Here is a 25,020-nt window from a genome sequence, read left to right as displayed (position 1 = left end):
TTGAGTGTGTTGAAACTCCAAGCTCAAGTCACTTAAACAAGTAGGAGAACCAGGGTCCAGGCTGTGGTGCTCCAGACATGGACGGGAAGATGAAAAGCCTGACTACTGCCTCCGACAGGATCAGTCCAGTCGGGGAGTACAATGGACATGGACACGATCACACACCATCAAGACAAGAATCAAGTGCAATTCATGCCTAGACAGGAGAGCAGATAATCTCTAAATAGTGGAGGGGTCCCTGCCAAGGCTTGGCAAGTGTCCTTCCAGGCAGAAAAGCAGAGAAATATAATTCAGGCGAAGGAGACTAAGGTTGGTGGCTGGGTGCAAGGCCTAACGAAGCACAGATGGAGGGCTCCAGGGTCATCTGTCAGTAGCTGTTCCCCTTCAGCAGCTAAGAGGCATAACTAAAAAGGCAGGTGGGGTGTCATTAATGATCATGGGGAAAACTGGGAGGAGGAAATTGAGGTCAGGAGATCACCACCAAAGGCAATTTATTTTAGAGGAACAAAAATAATTCAAAAAGCACTTGGAAATTCTATCTCCCATGAATGAAAAGAACACAAAATAAGTTTCACTCCAGCGTTGAATACAGAATAACAGACTGCCTACTCTCAGAAATGGATTGAATTTTCTAATTCATCAGGGATTATTTAGATAATAGGAAAATGAATAAATCTGAACAATCTCTCTAGAATAGCTGTTACTCCATCCTGTTATGTAGGGTAGAGTTAGGCTGAATTATTTAATTGATATTTTAATGAGACTATAAATTTCTAAAAGCCTTATCAATTTCTCCCAAAAGCGTACAACTTTTCCTTTCATGACATTTATTTGACTTAATTAGAATAACTTTTTTCCAAGGCTTTTTTTGTGTGTGTTAAAATACCTAATGATATGCTGCCCCCAGAATGTTGTTGTTATTATTAATACTGATAATAGCCCCAATAAGACATATTTACAATTATGACTCATTTTGGAATAACAGGTCATTGGTTTAAAGTCCTTTTGAAAATAAGAAGAATAAACGAACATAATTACTACACCAGGGACAGCAGCTGCACCCTTAATGGAACCTGGTCACTAAACACAACAAAAGCAAAGATGAAACTCAAATCAGACACCAGGCCACAAAGCATAGCTGACTGAAGATGCCACAAGATGACCTTTCATTCACCGAGGGAACCAGATGCATTTCTATGTATAATGTATATTGTTAAAAGCAATTATTTTATATATAGAATGTAATTTAGGAAAAAGAAAACTCCATCTGTAGACTTATAAACAGGAAGCACAAAGGGGTGCCTTTGCCAACAAGAACCTGCATGCATAAATGCAAAGCCTACTGACAAAAATCCTTTCCTGTCTCCTAAGCTTAAAAAAAAACTACTTCAAGGCAGTGGTGAGCTGAAAGGGCTCAGATACAAAACGTGCACATCATCAGCCTTCTAGTAGATAAAAGTGCGCCATGCATAATAGAAAAGATAACGTTTCCTATGGAAATCTATTTTGAGATTCAACAATTTAAAGGCAACTGAGAGCTCAAAACCAAGTTCAACCAAAGAGGAACAGAGCCCAAGCAAATGTACAGAAATGGACAAAGTCATTGGAGAAGGAGGGGATCTGTGTTCTACCGATACTCCAGATCAGCAAATTCATCCTGAATTCAAGCCAGTGATGTGACATGATGTCACTCAAGGAATCAGGCAGAAACCATCAGCCAGAAGAAATAGGAACAATATCAAAGGCAGGTGTGAGATGTGGAAGGGGTGACCCTGTGAACCTTGCTGCAATGAGGCAGGATGTGCTTGCGGGCTTTCTGCACAGGCTGGCTGGCTCACATGACTCTATTTAGAAGGATATCAGCCAACAGCTGTGCCACACGGGCTACAGCCTGAGCTGAGTCACATCTAGTAACGGTTCTGAGTTCATCCTTAGACGACATGACCAGAAGGATCTGAGAATCAATGGAGGAGACGTATCTGAATGAGTATTCCATTTCATTCCTTGGCAGTAAATCTTCAGCTTTGTGCAACATAAATATTGACAAAGATACACACAGGCACCCTATTTGAAAGCCTGACTGCATAATTGCATCTAATCGAGAAAAGCGGGCTCCGTTTCAGTATGCTAGGACATTGTTTGGCTCGGTAACCAATGCTTCTGAGACCCAAAGCATACTCTAGTATAACCGACAGCACAGAAATCTCCATTAATGACTTACTCATTTCAGGGTATTCATAAAATAACCCCAGTTTGCCCATGGGATACAGATGGTTTTCCCGTTCCCATCGTGGGTTGGTCTGTTCTGCTCCCAAAACTGTGGCATCATTAGATTCATGATCCAGCTGTCAAACAGATCAAATTATAAGGCAGAATATTATCAGACCAAGGTCATAAAGGTATTACTGATATCTCAAGCTGAACACATCATCTTCCCAAGAATTTAATTTCTTGTTTTCAGGATAAATTTCTTTTTATTGCTGCCTCCCTACCCTCAAATATTGTGAAAACTAGTCCTGACTACGTGCCTTGGGTTTACCAAAATTGTAACGACTACTACTACTTTATCTCCTACCTCCTTTTCAGGTGTTCATTTTAGCTTTTAGAAGATGCCTTCCCTCATTTGTCTTTTTTACCCCCACTTCTCTCCTATTATCCACCGTGGCCTTTCCAGTCTGAAAGTCGTCAGAGAAAATAAGTAAAAGAAAGAAATACAGGTTCTGTGAGCTGGTGATAAGTGCTGTGGAGGAAAATAAAGGAGAGCGAAGAATGTGTGCTAGGGAGGAGTGGGGATGGGGCAGTGACCTTTGAATAAGGCAAAGACTGAAGCAAAGGGGTGGGCAGAGGAGGGGCAGAGGAAACAGTGATCACAGGCCTGGAGGTCCCTCACGCTGGACAGACAGCATGGAGACTGGTGTGGGCCACAGTGAATAGGAAATAAGTGGTGGTTTTGGGGGTGGAGCCTTAGAGGCTGCCGTGAGGATGTGGGCATTTTTCCCTTTGAAGGAATTGCGGAGCCATGGAGGGTCACCGAGCAAAAATGTGATACTCTAATGTTGGATAGAACAGGTCCAAGACCCTAATACAAGCTGAACAAATCAAGGGACAAAGAAGTGACATGCCACCTCAAATTCAGTGCAGAGCTTGAAAGAAACACAGCCTCGACTCCCAGCCCAATGCTCTGTCCCCTTCTGGATGCTGTCCCACAGAGCTGTCTCTAAAGTTATGTTTTTTCCTCACTCAGAGGCTTGTGGGCCAACTAAATGCTTCCCCCTTTTCAAATGGCAATTTATCCTGAAAGGAAATCAGAGTTGGCAGTGAAACAAGGCATGGACCTGTAGCCTACAGAGCTGTTGTCCCTGAAAGCAACAGCTGGCGCGTGGTTTACTCGTGGAGTTCAGCAGAAGAGACAGAGCAACAACATACAACTTAGCATCTGGCTGAGTTTCGGCTGACTGCACTGCACGTTTGGATGTATTTCAAATTTGGACAGTGAGGCGGCTTCACACGAAAGGCAGGTGTATACATCATACATGCCCACACGTCTGTATGCATACACACGTAGACACACACAGAGCATATGATGTGACTTGTAAAGAGCTGCCTCTGCTTGGTTTCCCACGGCCTCTAATTTCAGCATTAACCTTTCACTGGCCATGCTCCCAGGTTTGCTACGAGATTTCTTTGCAATGGAACATGCCCTTCGCTTCACAAACGTTCCCCAATTCTTTCAATGACATTAGGGGAAGAGCAGGGAGCCCTGGGAAATGCTGGGGATATGGACTCGAGATACCCCTGAATCTGAATCCACACTTCATGGCTTATTTGTTATTTAACTTTATTTACATTCAAAATGCAATTGTTGCAGATCTCAGAAGATGATTTACACTCACTGCTATGGCAGAATGTTGCGGTTAGTAGACTCACCACAGGATCCTCTTATTCAACACGTTCTTCCAATATTTCAGATATTACTGTATCACAAATGCCCATTTCTATATTTTGATATCTGCTTTTCAGTATAATTATCTTTCTTCTTTATTCTCTATATATTATGATTTTAGAACATTTTTCTGAGAAGTGTTCCACAGGCACTGTACATATGATACTTGGATAAAGAGATCCTGGAGATCAAAACCACATTTAAATCCTTAGATAAACTCAGCTGTGTCATATACATGGCTAGGTTTAGTCTGCTTACTTTGTTACTTTGTTTAGTAATTTTTGTTTCAAAGAACAAGATCCTTCTGTATAGCACAGGGAACTACACTCAATAACTTTTAATAGCCTTTAGTGGAAAAGTATATGACAAGGAATATATATATATATATGAGCCACTATGCTGTACACCAAGAATTAACACAATATTGTAAACCAACTATACTTTCAACAAAAAAAGTTGAAATAAAATTGAGAGATGAAACTTCCACTGCCCAGACTGCTGTCACGATGAAACGATTCAAAGCAGGCCAGGTATTAGCAACCCCCCTGACACAGCAAAACCCCATGTGGGATCTTCCTTTTGAGCAGCACTGGCTATCCGGCTGTGGCCACTTGTAAATAGGGTTGAAGTCACTTAGACCCTTGGCTTGGGATCACCGTGGCCACAGGGGTGGGGGTCACTGCAGCACCTACGAGAATGACGGGGCCAGCCTCCTGCTGAAGCCGCTCCCCAGGCCACAGCCCGGAGCGCTGCAGGCAGGTCTGAGGTCCGGCCGGGGGCGCGCAGCTCCACAGCCACTCGGAGCCCTGCGGTGCGGGTGGCGCTGGGACTACGCTCGTCCATCACCCTCCCTGGCACCCAGACTCGGGATTCTCCTGGGGGAATTTTTCTCTGCCTCATACTTCCTGTCTCAGCATTTGTGGAATCCGGTCCATGCCACAGGGAAGCAGGGCTTTTACCCTCCGGGACCCAAATCCATCACTGTATGGATCCAGGGTGAAACTTCCATGTTAAATCACCTGGCGCTCCCTTCTTGTGCTGAAATGCCCTCCCCTGTCGATGGCATTAGGTCGTATTAGAAGTCCCGACTTGCTTGTCCTTAGCTAAGACTCTGAGCCTCTTGCTCAGTCTTCCTGAGTGAAACCACTCATCTGTGGCAGAAAAGCTTGGGCTGTCGTCCACCCATCATTGTCCTCGGTCTTTTGGGTTTTCTGTTGGGTTATGGTTCTCGTGCAGGGATATCAATTTGCACATGAGAAGCAACTGTAGACATTTTAGAAAATACAGACACTGGATCCTCCCCCCTCTTCAGCCAAGGCTGGAAGCTTTCTCCCTCTAGCAGGGGTTACACAATCATTTGCTTGGGAATTGACCACACATATTGGCATAATCATAGTAAATTGCCCTTTACTCTGTGCTTGCCACGTGGCATTTTCTACTTCATGTTGTCTTTGTACCTTCATTATCACATTTAATCCCTGCATTATTGATTATCACCATTTCTGTTGAGGACACTCCTACTTGCTAATCTTGAATACAAGTATCTTTGATTCTCTTAATCTATTTCATTCCTGAGTTTCCTGTTCCTGAATTTAAAGAGTGAATTATGGACACATGTAAATAAGATTCTCTTATTATATGTATCTGACTCATCCTCTAACCAAATCATATCTGGAGAAGAGAGATTTTCTCTTTTAAACATTTGTTTTTCTTATTATATAGTAGTGCATACACATAGTGGAAAATGTAGAAAACATATAAAGTAAGAAAATTACAGCCATACATTATCTAAACACCAAAGGACAATGCTATGTCATTTGGGGCATTTAACTATTTTTCTTAATATTTTATCATAAAATTTCCCTAGGAAAGTTGCTTAACCCTGGAATTGTACTAGCCTTTTGTCCAGTACAGAATAACATTCCCAGAAATGACCCCAACATCAAAATAGTATGTGAGGCTGGGAAGGCCACAGGGCACTCAGCTTATTCTCTGAGTCCTACAAAGAATGCTGTTAATTCACTGATTTTACACATTCGATGCCTGTGAGTCACTCACTCACTCAGCTGGCTCGGACTGAGACCTACTTTATACCAGTGCCAATCCAAGTGCTGGGGAGACCCCAGAGGGAGCCTGGATCACGGCATCACTTTCCTTCATTTGCTCCCAGAATCCTACTCAAGAACCCCACATGGGATTGGGGGGTGGAGGCAGGTGAGATATGGTGAAATTCATTTCATTATGTTCCTTTAGACATATTCAAATAGCATGAAAATAGTAGCTAATTTTGATAAGTTTTCTTTTCCCTTCCTATGTATTTTTGAGAATGGGTATAGTTTTGGTGCAGCAAGAGTAATTGATAGATCTTTGGTATGGTAGGATTTTATATGAAAAATTAAGAAGGAAACTGCACTTATACAAAGAGAAGAGGCAGTGAGGAAAAAACAAGCCACCCTTGAACTTGGCTACAATTCAGAATTCCTGGTTTTCAAAAAAGGGAAACAAAATTCAAAATAAATTCCCTAAATATTTTAGCCCATAGTAGAAATACATGGAGGCAAAGTTCAGCTCACTGGAACCTAGAACAATGTGCTTATTTAAGTGAAGGTATAAACAGACCACAGATACTATAATGCATCCTTTACTTTAAACTAGTTCATGTGAGCAAGTTTCATTTCACATGAATTGCTCAGTACCAGTTTAGGAAATATATCCTCCTTGATTGGTAAAAATAGCTCACAGATAACCAGATTCAACAAAATTTATTGTTAAATAATTTACTTATTTCCTTCAGGAAATGCTTTTGAGTAATCTGAGTTAAGTATTTCCTCTATCTGCTGTATTTCTTTTCACAGAGAAAAGTAGTATTATTTGCACATGACCTACTTTTACTTCTCTGGAAATATCTGACTGTGAGCTCAGGGTACGGATTGTCTACTGCACAGTAGGGAAAAAGAAGATTCATTTCACAGCAAAGATCAGAATCTTTTTTTGAGGGGCGTGGTGAGCTGGGGGACAAGGGAAATGCCTTTGTTTCGAGACAGACCCCAGTAATCCATACTGAAGCTGAAAGATGAAGCCATTATGAAGAAATGTGGAAGGACACACTGACACGCAAAGGTGTTCACTCTGCAAAAACAGAAAGAAAGAAAGAAAGAAAGAAAGAAAGAAAAAATAATTTAACTGCCCTATAAAGAGAATGGACAGAAACTTGGTAATAAGCTAGAGAGAAGGAAGGTTAGTGAAGGGAGGAGAAACAATGAAAGGGAACTTGGATGCGGTGGGCAGAAGAGCAGGTTTCTGGAGCCTACAATGAAGGATGATAAGAAAAAATAAAGTTTAAAAAAGTTACAAAGTTTAAAATAGTTTAAAAATTAAAAAGCAAAGTTAAAAAAATAAATATTTTTATAGTGGCATGGAAGATTTTAAAATGATGGAGGTTTTTTATTTCAAAATTCAAGTTGTTTGAATTTCTCCCCCATTCTCCAAACAACAGTAAGACCTGCTTGTGTAAGTGGTTTTGGGGGACACCACAGAGAGGGGCGAGCTCTGCAGTTAGGTTGGCCAGGAGCAGAATGCTGGTGTGGAAGGCAAGACAGAAGAGAGTTCAACAGTTTCATGAAAACAGAAACTCAAAGCCAGAAATTATCTTAAAATGGTTAGTGTGGTAGGCAGAAAAATGTTCCCCCCCAATATGTCTATGTCCTTATCCCCAGAACATAGGAAGAGGTCAGATTCCCTGGCAAAGGGGGCCTATGGTTGCAGATGTGGTTAAGGTTGCTAACCAGTCGACTCTAAGAGAGACCAGCTGGATTATAGATTTGGGCCCAGTGTAATCACCAGGGTCGTTAAAGGAGGAAGAAAGAGGCAGAAGAGGGGAGAGAGGAGAGGAGATCTGACCACAGGTTCAGAGTCAGAGGCACACAACCATGCTGACCTTGAGAATGAGAAAAGAGGTCACAGGCCAAGAGACGCAGGTGGTCTCTGGAATCCAGAAAAGTCAGATACAGGTTCCCCTGAGGCCTTCAGAAAGAGCCGTGCCAACACTTTGACTTCAGCAGGCTTCTGCATTCAAGAAAACTACAAGTTTAAATTTGCGTTGTTTAGTAGAGACTTTTTCTTTTCTCTTCCTACTACCATGACGTTTGGGGATACTTGTTACAACAGCAACAGAAAGTGAATAGAGTAAGCTCCTTGAAATGTTCAGAAATTGCAGATAACACTGGACTGTCCACTTTGATGTGGGATTGGGCTTATGTGAAAATCAAAAGGACAGTGTGACCTTTGCTAACATCTGCTTTTCTCATTTTAGGAAGAGAACAGTAAGTCAAAACCTCTGTTGTTATTATTTTAGACAAGTGTCTCTTAAAACTTTATGTAACCCTGTGCCTTAGGACCCTAAGAGAGTCTCTTCTTAGAAGAACATGGATTCAGAGAGATAGTGTCTTACATCTGAGTCCCACAGTGGTCTCTTATTGGCAATGAGAGCTTGGGCATATCAGTTACCCTCTTTAAGCCACAGGATCTTCATTTGCAAAAGGAAGATAAGAATAAGGATTGTTTGGGTGATTAACTTGTACACACACACACACACACACACACACATACATATATGTACAATATTTAATACAGTGACTAGCACATACTAGGCACTCAACAAATTCCTGTTATGGATTTTTAAATGCATATATAAAAGGAGGAGAAATTTGCAGGAAATTGTGGGAAAACTAAGTTCATGGCCCCAAAAAGGGCCATCTCTCAATGGGCTCTGATCAGTCAGTCCCCAGTGGTGGGCTAATAAGCAGAGACTATAGCACTTGGGGATTTATGTTAAACATAAAAAGGAAGGTATTTAAACATAATTATTAAACATCAGGTACGTTTATACTTTTGGCTGGATCATCTTATCTGGAGAGATTTAATAAGCAGAGAGTCTCCACTGTTCTAGAGATGGGCATGCAGGAAAATGATGTGGGTGGGTGGGCCATTCTCACCCACCCAAGATCACATGACTGAGTACTCATGGAATTAACACCTCTTGTATGTTATTACAGATGGGCTGTCCTCCCATGATTATTGTCAGCTGTGTCATCAGTTCAAGGAGACATCACATGGGTCACACTGGAATATTAGAAAGAAAATCTCATTTAAATTTTAGATAGCTCTAACATGAAATAAAGTCATTATTTTATGCCTAAAAAAATCTAAGGAGCAGAGAGTAAAGACACTCTTCATTGGGCAACTAAGAGAAAACCTGAAACAGGTTAGATTGTCAGAACACATAGCTGTATTCACACCTCTTCATTTCTGTATTTTTACAGCCAATACACCAGATCTCATGGATAAGTCACAAATCTGCCCTTAAAGAATGTGATGTAGAAACACGTGGAGTAGTAGTTGACAAAATGGAACAAGAACACCTTCATGGCTGGGTTGTTCTCATAGTCAGTCTGGTCCTTGGGAGCTCTGCAGCTAGAATAAAGAAAAGGTAAGTCTGTAAAACTGTGAACGGCTTTGAGACCCTAATCAAAGCCACGGACACATGAGTTAACACATTTAATATGTGTGTGTGTGTGTATATATATATATATACATATATACACACATACACACACACAATTCACACTGTTTTCATACCAGCTGTTTTGAATTTCTTAACATATCCACTATGTTAATTCCAACTGTACACACTGTTGTAAGAGTTTCTCCCACTAAGAAAGTGATATCCCACAAGGCAAAAAAAAAAAAAAAGTCACCTGTTCCTTAAAATTTATAAGCACAACAGTATCCAATGGGCAAGAACTGTCCTCTGTTAGGTGTAATTTGAAAGAAAGCTACTTCTAAACATCCTGCTAGATAATATTCTCTTGTCTCCCTGAAAGGCAGTAAGGTAGGACTATTGAAGAAGACAAACGAAACACGGGGCAACTTGCTAGAAGCATTTGGGGACCATAAAACGGGTCATCCTCCTAGTTCAGAATTTGAATTGGTCTTAGTATTTTCAGAAGATGACCACTGAGCAGACCACTGGGAGGACCACCCAGCCACATGCAATGTGTTGGAAGCACTTAACTTAGGCCGCTAAGCCGCTGGGTGGGATACAAGCCAGAGAGAAGAAACATTTATTATAGAAGCTGCAGCTGATGAGAATGGAGTTACACTAACAGGAACAGCATGGGGGGAAGACACATAACAGTGTGATTACTTGTCCTCTCCGTAACGCGCAAGCAAATCTGCCACTGGAACCACGACCCTCTTCCACTTATTTGCAATACAGAGACTATTTACTTTCAACAACAGGGTACATTATCTAATGTAATTGAAATTATTATTAAGCACTGACATATTTACACAGAGCTTGGACATTCTAAAGCTTCCTTTGTCCCTTTTACTAATGCAAAAATGGAGCTAATTCACTTCTCATATAGGCTAGAGAAAATAGGTTTGCAGTTGAAGTTAACTAAAGACTGTAATGTACTGCAATTGAAGTGCCTAAAAGATAGTCTCTGTTTTGACCTGGTTCTAAAACTGGTGTAGAAATTATCTCAGCTTCAGGAGGAGCTTACCAGAGTCAGTCATCATGATTGCCACTTTCTCATATATGGCGTTCAGGGTCACCATGATGATAAAACTGATATGGGAAGCAGTGATGGGCGTGGCCCACCTGCACAGTCAGGTACTTTTGGATTGGGTCTGTTCCATTCAGGTTCTTGGGAAGTTTTGCAGGAAATACAATGAACACTGAAAGTCCGTAGACAATGATCCCAATAACTGAAACAATGGTTAACAGGACCTGACAACCCAAGAACCCAGCAGCATGAGACTCACTAATGATCGTATTTTTACACAGAAAACTTGCCCCCAACCCGGCTTAAACAGAAAACATGCATGTGTTGTAAACTTCACATAAACGTGAGAAGTGATATAAATCACACGTAAATGCCATAAGAGACGTGAATATCAGTCATGTTAAATTTTAGGGGAGGAGGAATGAAAGATGTCAAAAAGAATGAGTGCATCCACTAATGTAACACGCTGGCAGCAGGAGCAGCTGTGTGCAGGGCATAGGGAATATATGGGAACTCCACTTTCTGTGAATTTTTCTGTAAACCTAAAACTGCACTAAAGAAGGAAGCCTGTTAAGTATATTTTAATGGGTGAAAATGGGGTAACTGGTGGCATGATCTTTTGGAGGGAAGTCTGTGATAGCAGAACAAATGAAAGTAGCCCTTCTACATCTGTAGAATTACTTAGGTTATGAACTAGTTGTAACCCATGAAGGGGATATGCTTCCTTTCAAGGGAGAACCTATCACTGATTCAGGGGTCAGCAGGTGCTAGCTGTCGTCTTCATTCTGAATAGGACCAGTGAAGCTGTGGACATGCCCTGAGGGAAATAGTGGGAGTGACAGCAGGTCTCTGCTGATGAAAGCTTCACATGCTTTTCATACTCCTTGAGATCTTGAAATGGCAGGTATTCCTACTCCCTGCATTTGCACAAGATTCATGTCCCTAATCCACAGTAGTTTTGACTGTGTGGACCCAAGGGCAGCGGGGGTGTCTGAAGCAAAATTTGCACGTGGCTAATAGGGTTTCAGTTCCTCACTAGGCAGGTTTTTTTTCTGGCCACTGAAGAATGAACATTAAAGATCCCATTTGTAAACAGTTTTCCTTCCATCTACCTTCTTGGTCATAGTCCAGAAGCATGTACTCAGTGTCCCTGGCTGCTCCTGATGGGTGCCCCAGAGAGAAAGCTACAAAGAATGTGAATTTCAGGACTAAGTGAACCACATCATGTTATTTACAGTAATAGCAGGCGGCTGGCTTGCACCTGCATGGGAGAGCAGAGGGAGTGTTTACAAGCCCCTCCTGGAGCCACACTCCTGCATCTGGATCCCAGCTCTGATGCTAGCTGTGGGGCCTTGTGCAAATTTCTTAACCTCTAGGGGCTTCAATCTCCTCACCCATATAATGGGGAGATAATAATAGCAATTTATAGGACTATTGTGATGAGTCAATTATTTACTAATTGTGAAAACAATTGGAACAATAACCGCAGGCATGTGAAAAACTCTACCTAAGTATAAGCTATGAATATGGTGACCAAAGTCTTAAAAAGGTGTTTTTTCTTAGTTTTTAAGCCATCAGTTTGTAGAGAAAGCATTTTATTTTCTCCTCTACTCTCTTTCATCATCCTTTTCTTCACAGTTAAGTCTTCATGCTTGTGAAAGGAATAACTTTTTGGTGTGTTTGTGATTAAATGTGAAAATTAGTTAAGGCTGAGAAAAATGTATTATAGAAGGTATATTAAGCCTTCCTCTCTTGTACAGCTCATATAGGCCATTTAAATAGTATGCATTTTTTAAAAGTCTGCATAGTAATTTTTTAATTATGTATTAAGTAAACATAATAGTTAAGAATGCGTAAATACTTACTATTGCTTCAGCACACATCTATTTTTCAAAATCCTCACAATCACCCTGTGGGGAAGGTAATATTATATCTCTTTTACAGATGTGGAAATAGAGCCACATGGAGATGTTGCAATTTGCCCCAAATGAAGCAACTATTAAGTGAAAGTACTGAAATACTCAAAGAGCCCAAAGACACACTAACTGTATAGCACTGTCTCCTACATGGTCTGTAAAATCAATTCTAATTCATTTCAGAACTTTTACAAACTTGACACATTTCCATTTTTCTTCCAAGCACTTAATGGGTTCACTATTTCTTAAGAAACAGGAAAGCTTTCCGTTCTCCTTCCTCAAGTTTCTTCTTATTTATCATCTTTTCTGATCATAAATTTAACATTTACTCATTAAAGAAAATTTGAAAGTACTCAGTAGTGGACAGAACTGCTGTCTTGGATCTGTCCCCAGTCTTAGAAGAGGACCCAGAACTTGCTTTAGGATAAATAACCTCCCTTTTGTTTTTAGTCCTGTGATTTAACCTCGATTGACCCACTCTTTCTGAAGCACCAGAAGTAGATCTCAGTTGGTTTAAGACAAATAATACCCCTCATTGTATTGGCCTTGCACATGATTGGAGAATTGGCAAATAACCCAGGAAGAGCCACTATTATGTGAGGAGATACATGCTGGTGCCCATGTGAAACATAAGCTTCTTCTATCAAGAGAGGAAGCTGCCAAAAGAGACCTGTCTTGGTTTGGATGGATGATCTGGGATACTGCGTGCCTAGAAGCATCATGCTGAGACATCTTTGGACACAGAATGAAGACAGGACAAAAGCAGCCCTTGACATCATCTGGGCTAGAGTATCTCTCCTTGACTGAAGCCAGACCTCAGACCTGAGGTTTTCATTTACAGGAACCAATAAATCCCATGGATCCCCATTTCTTGGTTTTTGTTTAAACACATTGGAGATTGATTTTGTCACCTACAATCAAAAGACTCCAACTCTGAAAATGAATAAAAAATAAAATAAGAATAATGCTTCAACCTATAGACATAATTCCTTCAGAATTGTGCATTGTTTGTATATTACAAATCATTTTATATATTAATTTAATTCTCCAATCTATCATAAGCGCAACACTTTGACATGTCATAAAATATTTTCATGGACACACTTTTTCATGACTGCATACTATTCTACTTTGTGAAGAGTTGGAAGAATATTTTGGCTGAGATTTTATATATATATATACACATATAAAAGTATGTCTGTGACTTGCATCCATACTGACTTTTCCCTGCCATTTTGAAATAATTCCTGATTAAAAGTTTTTCAAAGCTGAATTAGTGGATTAAAACATATGAATATTTTTGACTCTTGATATCAACTGCCAGACTGCTTTCTAAGAAGGCTTGAGGAGTACACCAGAAATTAACACAGCATTGTAAATCAACCATACTTCACAAAAATTATCCAGTAACCTAGGCATGGGATTGGTGATCACTGGCAATTCATCCTCATAAACAGAGTTGTGTCACTTGAGAAGTGGAAAACTATTTCATTTTGATGTGCACTGAGTGAATTACCATTGAAGTGTGACATCTATTTTTTCTTTTGCGAATGTGTGTTCATCTTCTCTGCCTTCTACGCTTCTGAGATATTTTGATGTTACCTTTGAAGTGATCTGAACTCTCTATGTATTGAAGGAATTAGCCCCTTGTCGGATTTGTAAGCAAACAACATTCTCTGGTGTTTTGTTTAAAATTAGGATGCTCTGATGCATGGAAATCTTTGTATAATTTCCTCTGATACTTACTGTCCATCTAGAGGTTGTATACTCATCCATATTTATTTGTAGTTTTTTTTCTAATTGTGTTACTTTTTAAATGTTTCTGGAATTTATCACAATATATGGTTCACTGTATGATTTCAATCTTTTCTTTTCCCCCAAGTAGCTAACAAGTGTTTCATTCACTGAATAACCTTTATTTATCTCCCTGATTTGTAATGCCTTCCATCCCTTATATTAAATTATTATTGATATCAGAGCCCATATCTGGACTTCCTGCCTTATTTTATAATCTGGCTATTCTTGAACTAGTAAAACTCTCATTATCTTATTAATTTTTATATTACTAATATGATTTTATTCACAATAAACCCAAATCAATTTTATAACTTCTGATATTTTGGAGATATGATCTTTTAATCTAGAATCATGTGATTAAAGCACCTTTTATATCTTTCAGTAGTTTTTACTTTTATTTTTTGATAGTTCCTACTATCCTTTTGTTAGGCTATTCTTAGACATTTTACCTAGGTTGTTACACTTGGAAAATTTTAGAAATTTAATGCCTCCATCTGGTCTCTTAATCAGACCCTGGAGAATCCTAAACCACTGATCTGATTTGAACAAATGAGGTGAAAAGAATTGGGGGAAGCACTGTGAGCAGAAGAGACTGTGGAACCTCCAGAGCGGCGCCCTGCATTGGCTCAGATGTTCTCTGGAAAAAGTTTCCTCTATGAGACTACATAGTTCCCAGCTTGACTTTCAGTTTTCTCAGCATTTCACATTAGATTTTAAAAGTCTGTGGCAGGTTCTTACCCAGAAAAAGAGCACTTGCACAAAGGGTTATATGTATACACTTTCCCCAGGTGGTAAAGGGAACACGCTCTTCTTCCTAATTAAAAAAACAAGTTTAGTCAATCAAGGGATTACACCAATGAAATGATATTTCTCCTAACTGGTCAGTAAATCCTAAACATAATATAAAAAAAAAATTTCAGACATAGCCTCCTTGTTTGTAAATGCATGGGTTTTTTCCTGTTTTTTTTCCTTTTCTTTTCTGTTAACGATGTCAAACACACAACAAAATATGTACAGTGTTCGTTTTAATACTATTTTTTGAAAATGCACATGTGAACAGTAAACTGTTTCCCTGCCATGGTCTGAGCACCTGATGAGGCCAAGATTTAAAGCTCTATTCCTTAGCTTGCCTTTGATTTCAGAAGTGAAGGTAGTGACAGCTTAGGGTCTGTGCAGGACAGAAAGAATCACAGTTGTCTGCAGCTAACTGGTGTCCACTGTGTGTTTCTTGGTTGAGATTTATGTGTTAATTAGCTACAACTATGAAGTTTAAGAGTTTCCATTTTAGAGTTTATATTTAGAATTTTTTAAGAGATGAAATCAGCAAGAATCAAGATTTAACTGGATTATAAAACCAGATATAGTATAATAATAGCTGTTACTAAGTACATGGCCCTTCCTCTGTGCCAGGAAGCCTTCCAAGTAGATTCTATACATCACTTCGACCCGTCCTTACCACTGTCATGAAGAAGCAACTCTCTTATTCTTATTTTATAGGAAACTATGGCACAGAGAAGTTAAGTTGTCCAAGATCACTCAGGAAGCAAGCTGCTGTGTTCAAATATGAATTTAGGCAACTTCATTCGCAAGATCTCACTACCACAACGCTGGCCTCTCTAAACAATGGAGCATGCTTTCTCAAGTAAAGTAAAATACTTCAAATAAAAAACTAAAAAAAAATAAGGCAATTTTTTAAATAAGGAAGAATGATAAAGTTAAATGAGTCTTCATCTTCAATTTTTCAACAAGCATGTCCCAATGAAAATTTAAACTTATTAGCTTGCAAAATTAAATTTAAGCTTGGCAGTTTAAATGACCAAAAAACTTCTCTTCAGTATTTTTTGTATGCTGCCAATATGATAAGTTTTTGTTTTTCAGGACTCAAAAGCATTATGAACATCTAATTTTGTCTAAGATTCAGCTTTCATCTCTGAATGTACAGTCTTTCACCAACATATGCTTTTACCCCCATCTTCAGTTGTAAACAATGGGAACTATTCATAATGGGGATTATTAGAAGCTTATTACATTGTAAAAGACAAATGTCACTTTCTATTGGTAGCTGAACCTCATTTTTTTCCATTTATAAAAAGAGGAGTTTGACCTGCTCCCTCCATATCTTTTCAGTGCCAACATTCTGTAGATCTGTGATTCAATTTATTAAATCTATATTTGGAGACATTTTCAGATACTCCTAGTAAAAGCATTTTTTTCCCAAGAGTTATTCATTCTCACAACCTACTGTCCTGCTGCTGCTGACTGCAAGCACCATCAGCTCTAAATTATCTCAGCTGATGGAAAGAAGCAATAATACAAATGACTCAAAAATCATCTTTTCATAGCTCTGGAATGTTGATACAAAGATATACAGTTTTATTTTTTAATTTTGCAGCAGGAGTGGCAGCAATAAAATTACATTTCCAGTTATGTAAAATGACTAGCTCAAACACTGCTCAAACACTGATGGCACCTCAACAAATGTTTCCCTGCTTCTTCTACCCTTTCTCTGACTTTAGGATGAGAGCCATGCTGCTTTGTGCACATCCCAGTAGGAAGGGGGAGCAGTGACCGGGACTTAGTTCAAGACAAAGGGGCACCTAGTCTATGATGAAAAGGAGGCCACAATAATGAAGGCGCATTTAAAAAAATGGGAGTCAACTATAAAAACCAATTTGTCTTTCCTTCTACATCTATGTCATTGCAGCTAATTTATATTTTGCATTTTTTATTGGTGTCATGAAAGGATACAAATCAATGCCTCTTTTCATATACACTTATACCAGTCTTTTTCTTTTCCCCCTTTTTACTGTTATTATGAAGGAAGGACCTCACTTCTCTTCTGTGTCCACCATTCCAGGCAGTGCTCCTTCAACTTGGCTGCACATTAGAATAACCAGAGGAGCTTTAAAAACTTCCCTATGCCAGAATGCGCCCCCAGGCCACTAAGTACAATCAGAGTTTGCAGTGATGGAACCCAGGCACCAACATTTTTTAAGGTCCCCTGGTGATTCCAACACGCAGCCAAGGCTGACAAGTCCAGAAGTAAACAGAATAAAGTGCATCTAAACAGCGCCCGCTTTTCCTGGGTAATCTCATCTATCTCCACGTGGGGACACCTCGCCTCCTATTCTGGCCAGACTTGTTCTTCCTGCTCAACCGTCTCCCATTTGTACTCAAGTTCTGCCTGGCACCGCTTCCAGAACTCCAAAAGTAAGGTGACTAACAGAGAGACAGAACAGCAGAATGTGGATCTTCAGTGATGCCTGATGCTTCAGAAATCTGTACTTAATATTTATTACACTTAACACTTTGGTAAATGGTTAATAAAATCACATTTTATTTATAGGTGATACTAAAGAAAAAAATGAGTTAATACCTTTTGTTTAAGAAAAAAGAAAATGTAGATAATTTATTGAACGTTTGGAAACAGACTAGCTCTCTAGCTCAAGGGAAAGGTATTAACGTGATGGTCAGAGGCAGGTGACTGTGTCTGATGCTAAAGTACCTGCTACCAGCACATTATGCCCACTAAAAACACAAATATCGGGGGGAAGGGTGGGTATAGCTCAGTGATAGAGCACGTGCTAAGCATGTACAAGGTCCTGGGTTCAAGCCCCATTACCTCCATTAAAAAAAAAGTAAAAAAAAAGCACAAGTAACTGTCACAATTTAAAAGCACTGCACGGTTCACCATCCAAGCCTTCTCCTCACATCCCTCTGTCTCTTCTGTCCAAAGGACCTGAGGGTGGGGAAGGGGATGAGAATGCTTTAGTAGCCCCTGCATTTCTATTTTCCACCACCCCAGTCACACAAACTTAAAATAATATTCTTAAATATGGAAAACTGCCATTTTTCTCAATCATCGGTAATGTAATTTTTAGAAATCGTCATTGTGTTTTAAGACTCGTAACTTTAAATAGTAGACAAAAACAACATGAAATGTTAATTGAAAATGTGGCTTCAGGGTGAATCCCCTAAGCCCTTCTTCCCACCAGACTGTTACCCCTAGGCCCCAACTCTAGAGAAATTGCAGAATAACCACTGTGTCCTCCACCATTGTACCTGAGTCTCTACAATGCTCTGAGAATAAAGAGGAAAAAGACACAGTCCCTGCTTCCGGGAGCTCCTAGGTGCACAGGACTCATTGTGAAATGATGGCTGAGGAGGCGTGTTAAGAGGGCTTGGATAACAGTCAGCAGAGGGTGCTCGGGGCAGGGAGCCGGAACTGTAGCCAAGGCTCTCCCAGAGGAGAGAACCACTGTGGTGAGCTCTGAGATGCCCTAGAATTGATCAGGTGAACTTATAATGTTAAGGCCATTTCTCCCTGGGGAGCTGCACATGCAAAGGAGGGAGGCCAAAGAGAGCCAGGTCCCTTCCAGGAACTGCAAATAGTCTAGAAGCGAGCACAGGGTGTGGGAGGCAGGTGAGGCAACCAGGTGGAGAGATCACAGGGGCACATCACAAAGGACTCTGTGTGCCACCAAGGTAGAGGAGACATGCAAAGTGATCTAGAAAGAGACAAGATAGAGGCAGGGAGGACTATTGGCAGGTTCATGTGAAGGCCTGCTGAGGCCCTGCCAGGAGGAGAGAGAAGAAAACATTTCAGCAGGTGGACGGATTGGCCACAGGTGTGATGGAAGGGCAGGAAGAGGTCAAAGATGCCGGCCAGCTTTCTGGCTTTGGCAGTGTCTAAATTATAGTGCCATTCCCTGAAATAAGAAGGGCAAGAACCTCCTAGCGGAAAACATAGGCAAAACATTATCTGACATACATTTCAAAAATTTTCTCCTAGAAGAAATAAAAGCAAGAATAAACAAATGGGACCTAATGAAACTTACAAGCTTCTTCAGAGCAAAGGAAACCAGAAATAAAACAAGAAGAAAACCTACGGAATGGGAGAAAATTTTTGCAAGTGAAACCGACAAAGGCTTGATCTCCAAAATATATAAGCAGCTCATACAACTCAATAAGAGAAAAATAAACAACCCAATCCAAAAATGGGCAGAAGACCTAAACAAGCAATTCTCCAAGGAAGACATTCAAATGATCAAAAAGCACATGAAAAAATGCTCAATATCACTAATCATCAGAGAAATGCAAATCAAAACTACAATGAGGTATCACCTCACACCAGTCAGAATGGCCGTCATTCAAAAATCCACAAATGACAAATGCTGGAGAGGCTGTGGAGAAAGGGGGACCCTCCTACACTGCTGGTGGGAATGCAGTTTGGTGCAGCCACTGTGGAAAACAGTGTGGAGATTCCTCAAATGACTAGGAATAGACTTACCATATGACCCAGGAATTCCGCTCCTGGGCTTGAATCCAGAAGGAAATCTACTTCAGGATGACACCTGCACTCCAATGTTCATAGCAGCACTATTTACAATAGCCAAAACATGGAAACAGCCTAAATGTCCATCAACAGGTGACTGGATAAAGAAGATGTGGTATATTTATACAATGGAATACTACTCAGCCATAAAAACCGACAACATAATATCATTTGCAGCAACATGGATGCTCCTGGAGAATGTCATTCTAAGTGAAGTAAGCCAGAAAGAGAAAGAAAAATACCATATGAGATCGCTATTATGTGGAATCTAAAAAACAAAAACAAACAAACAAACAAAAACAAAGCATAAATACAGGACAGAAATAGACTCATGGACAGAGAATACAGACTTGTGTTTACCAGGGGGTTAGACGGTGGAAAGGGATAGACTGGGATTTCAAAATTGTAGACTAGATAAACGACATTACACTGTATAGCACAGGGAAATATACACAAAATGTTATGATAAATCACAGAGAAAAATTGTGCCAATGAGTGTGTATATGTCCATGAATGACTGAAAAATTGTGCTGAACACTGGAATTTGACACAACATTGTAAAATGATTATAAATGAATAAAAAATGTTAAAAAAAAAAAAGAAGGGCAGGAAGAGGGGCAAGTCATGAGAGGAGACAACTGATTCAGTTCTGGCTGAGTTCCTGTGGGCTCCAGGAGAGATGTGCAGTAGGAAAATAAAACTCTAGAAATCGGGAGAAAGTTCTAGGCTGAGCCAAGTAGTTTTACTGTTTCAAGAGGCTAATGGGTGTGAGTGGACAAGCTCACAAGAAGTGTATAGGGATAGCTCTCACCCTCCTGCATATGGGATGCATTTGGGAGCCTTTAAAAAATAGTGCACCACGGCCTGGAGTGGGGCCTTTGTACTGTTTATTATTTTTTAAATACTTCTTTTCTTTTTGTGGGGAGTATTGAGCATTATTTATTTTAATGGAGGTACTGGGAATTGAACCCAGGACCTCTTGCATGCTAAGCACGTGCTCTACCACTGAGCCGTACCCTCCCCACATTTTTTTGTTTTTAGACACTAGCTCTACCGAGCAGTCAGGGTTGAGAATCAACCTGCAGAGAGCAGAGAGCCTTGGGGTTAGAGAACAAGGAGAAGCTGCCCAGAGCCCTGTAGACCCCACCAGGGGCAGCTGGAGATGCAGGGAGCCTCAGAAGTGCTGTGAGGAATGTGAACTCAACACTCCCCAATGGCAAAGATGACAAACATGTTTCAAGCACCCACTTCCCAGCAGTGTTTGTTCTGACTTTACTAGTTTTCCAGTAATACTGAGTGAGAATAGAAATTATCTGGACACAGGGATCAAATTCAAATGCTGATTATGACCATTATTAGCTGCGTGATTACTGATTAAAAGTTACTCGTCTGCCACGTGTAAAACGGGGGACCAAGCACCGTGCTTGTGGGCTGATGTGAGCGTAATGAAATGACATCTATAAAGGCGCTCCTGACTCTCAGAAGTAATTGCTACTATTGTCCCCAACTGGGACACCAAGAAACAGAGGCACAGAAAGCTTCAAACATTTGCCCAAGATGAGGGTTGAGGTCAGGAATCAAGCCAATGACTTCTTGGATCCAGAGCCCAGGATCTTCTTACGAACAACATGGCACTGCCCAGGCTCCCTGCTCCAAAACCAGCCTCCCTTTGGCTCAGTTCCATGGCATCTGCGCTGCACAGATGTCCTCACTGCCTGCCTGCCCTCCCGGTGTCTGACCCCGGCACTCCTCCCTCTGCCCCACATAGCGCTTCCTTGGGCACACCATCGCTCACGAGGCCATTGTTGTGGCTACTCGGATGTTTACACGGAAACGCAGGTGGCAGCCCAGCTTTTTGCTATACATGCTGCTGTCAGTGGAGACAAAGAGCTCACAGTTGGTGGGGGAGGCCACTTGTGGTCTCCTCCTTGGCTGGAGAGCTGGATGAAATCCAGTTTCCCTTTGCAACTTAGGCATCCAGCATGAGAGATATGTAAGGCCATCTGGCCTCTCAACATAGAAATGATGCCCCTGCAGTCGTTCTTAATATTGTAATCTCCTGGCTCCACCAGGGAGCAGAGGCCATGGCCTGTTGTCCACCAAGTTTTGTTTCCTTGCACGACAGCTACAATGGGGTGAGTTAACACCGGACCAGAAATTCTACAAAGCCCTCGTGTACTATTTCCTGACACTTGCAGGTCACCAAAATACCCCAGATCCTCCAAGTAAACCACTAGTAAGAGGAACTGAGCTGGCTCGTCTCTCAGACCCCTGAGGGCAGGACTGATTTGGCCTCTCCTGCTCTCGGGATGATCCGTTCTCCTTCTGTGTGCCCTTCCCCGAGTGAAAGGGACTGTTCCTTGTTTATGGGCTAGGGAGTATTTGTGGCTGTCTGATCAGAATCTTCAAAAGTAGAGCTCTTGGTGAGAGTGGAAGCATGGCACCCACGTCTCATGAGCTCAGCTACTCAACAGCCTCATCTAGCTAAGACTGTAGCCAAAACCAGGGGTCCATGCTGTTGAGTGTTGGGTCTGGAGAGCAATGCCTTCGCCACTGAGAAGCTGCCCCACCACTTTTGACCTTGTCCCCATTGAGAGAGAGGTGACACATCCATGGGATGAAAGCCACGAGGGCACTAGGTGACTGTGGACCAAGCTGTGACTGGCCGGTCCTGCCCCCCCATGTGACCCATGTTAGCCTCAAGTGCAGAAAATCCCCAAAAAGACCCCTGCTTGAGTGAATGGGTCACATATAAGCCAACTGTTCTCGAGCCGCCTAAGAAGCAACACAGTATATACAGTGAGCCACCCACTCACTGAAGTCCCCAAGGCTCACAGCTCCCTAATGTGACACCAGGTAATCCCAGCAAACAGAAGACCCTTACTTTATAATTGACTTGAGAATTCTACTACCAACACTGCCTTCCACCTTCCACTTATAAAGTTCTTTCCACTCTGTCCCCTGCTCTGCAATTGTGCAATCAGTCCAGAGCTCCTTCATGAGACAGGAGGGAAGGGGGCAGGGCACAGCCATTAAAAGAATGGCACAGCCATTAGCACCGAGACGGTGGAAAAGTCAACTCCCAGTAGAACTTGAGCTTCAATACACACTCACTGAAATACAGCAGGATGCTAAATGGCACTCCTACAGGTGCCAGGACAGGTTCAAGGCTGACCATGAAAGGTCAAAGGGTGAGTGGTGGCCCAATTTCTGGTAATCGCAACACCTTCCCCAAAGCGGTTGGAATATTCCTCCCACTTATTAGCATATGAAGATACTGAGTGCATAAAAACTAACAACCACACCTCGTGGCTGCTCTCTCTGCTGAGGGAGACAGCCCACACTATGTCTGTGGAGTGTGTATCTACTTTTCCTTTAAACTGGAGCACCCAACCCTCACGCCTCATGGCCTTTCTGTTGCCTTCTGAAACAGCCCACTCTGTCTGTGGAGTATATATCTCTCTGAATAAATCTACATTTACTGAATTGTGGCTCTCTCTTGGATTCGTTCCTGTGCAAACCAAGGACCCACACATCACGAGGTGCATCTCAGGGACCCAAATAAGACCTGGGATACGGCCATCCTCTCCCCCACATTTTCCTGTATCATACATTCCTTCCCAAAGGATCTCACCTTGTGCACTCCAAAGTAGACAGCACTCATGTGTCCTGACCTGGATCTGCTTCTGCGTTTATCATTTCTTATGTCCACTAGAACGTCATCTTCATGAGGACAGGGATTTGGTTCTGTTCACAATGAAGCACCAGCACATGACAGGTGCTGGAGAAGTATTAGCTGAATGAATGAGCTGTGGGAAGTCCTGGGAATTCAACCTGGAACTCCTAGCCACTTGGGCCCCAGCTGACTCCAGTTGCTTCCTGCTACTCATGGCTGACCTCTTGCCACCACTCTCTGCTCTGCCATCACCTGAGCCTGGATGAGCTGAGATGAGTACACACCACGGAGAGCATGGTGAATGGTTCACGTTGTTGCAAAACACTCGCCCTCTGACTGCCAGGGGTTACTTAGGATGGACAAACTGAAGGGAGCACCACGTGCACCGCCCTACCCTACAACTCACTTGAAGCACCAGAACTGCACACATGGGAAGCGCTGGCCCTTTCCAACCTAAGGAGAGGGACTATGGATGAGAAGAGGGTCTCTGTCAACTAACAGTCTCTTTAAAAGCCCAGTCTTAGAAAAGCTCTTTAAAGACACTTTTGGTATCTTCCTTGTGTTTCGGTAATCCCTCTAGATTTTGTCATTTTAATCTATGCATCAGAAATACAGATGCTCTTGAAATCTCTATTGATTTTCAATGAAGAAAATCCTCAATTTCCTTCTCTGCTAGGAAAATTACTGCACTTTATATAAAAAAAAGCAGCTTCCCTTTTCAAACACCTAATTTCACAAGAATCAGTGAAGCAGGACATGAAAATCTCGCTGTGCTTTATCACCTACTGGTGGGCAGGAATGAAATGAATGAGTACTGATCTCATGAGACGGCAAGGCTGGGGCTGTCTTATTCCTGCTACAGATGGAAGGGTCCATATCTGTGAAGGGGAGGAAGGGCCAAGGATGAGAAACCAACATTTACTAACCCATTTCTCTTTTTCAGAGTCTCAGACAAAACACTGTGATTTTATAAACAAAACAAGAACATCTGCACCCTTTTAAAAGCACGTTACAACTTTACTACTACACACGGCACTCTGTCATTGACCTAAAGGCGAATGACAGACAAGAAATTTGCAGGGATCTTATTCTGTGCTCATCCCTTTTGGTCTTTGGAAACTCAGGAAGTTTGCCTCCTCTCCCTGAGTGTCGTTTTTCTCATCTTTCAAATGGGAGTGTAACAGTCATTCATTTGCTCAGTGTCCATTCGACAACAGGAGACGGCTTATGAAAACAATAATAAAAAAAAGCAAAACAGCAATTCTGATCTATGCTTCTTCCTCCTCCTCCCTGAACATGAACTTACAGGCTAAAATGGCATCTTTCACTAAATCCCGAACGTAAGGAGCAGTTCTGATAAGGAAGTCACAGGATTGCAGGTGTAACAGAGAAATGACCCAGTGAAAAAGAATGAGTTGCCAGCAAATCCTCAAAACCCGTAAGGGTGCAAACCCTGGGAGTTACAGCCATGGGTGGGAGTTCCTTAGTTCCCCATTTCACAAAGCCGAGAACTTTGCAGGGCCCATGAAAGACACAGATAGCCCAGTAAAACCACACCATGTTTTGGAGTACACCGGGGCCACATCGCTGCTGACCTGCACTGCTGTGTGTCCCAGAGCAAGAGCCCTGGACGGGGGTGACTGTGTTTGAGGCTGGACAAGAACTTCCTGTTCTGTCTCTTTTACTCTCTCTCTTCCTGCAATAAAACAACTGGTAGGACTCTGGTGGGGAGCACTGCACCCACATTCTCTGGGAAAGCACACACCAGACAGCTCTAGCTGATC

The 25,020-nt window shown here is 41.6% G+C and overlaps 1 long non-coding RNA gene across 1 annotated transcript in view; it reads right to left on the bottom strand.

Moving 5' to 3' along the window:
• Positions 1-9,302: 9,302 nt before the first annotated feature.
• The window catches only part of LOC140694790 (uncharacterized), a 36,609-nt gene continuing 20,891 nt past the window's right edge, over positions 9,303-25,020 (bottom strand). The window contains exons 4-5 of the long non-coding RNA XR_012070428.1: positions 14,964-15,039; positions 9,303-9,415 (exon numbers count right to left, since the gene is read on the bottom strand). This is a non-coding gene — a long non-coding RNA (uncharacterized lncRNA). The remainder of the gene's footprint in view (positions 9,416-14,963; positions 15,040-25,020) is intronic.

This window comes from Vicugna pacos, unplaced genomic scaffold (assembly GCF_048564905.1).
Source record: "Vicugna pacos unplaced genomic scaffold, VicPac4 scaffold_104, whole genome shotgun sequence".
NCBI classification, from domain to species: Eukaryota; Metazoa; Chordata; class Mammalia; order Artiodactyla; family Camelidae; genus Vicugna; species Vicugna pacos.
This window is presented reverse-complemented; position numbering and strand designations above follow the sequence as displayed.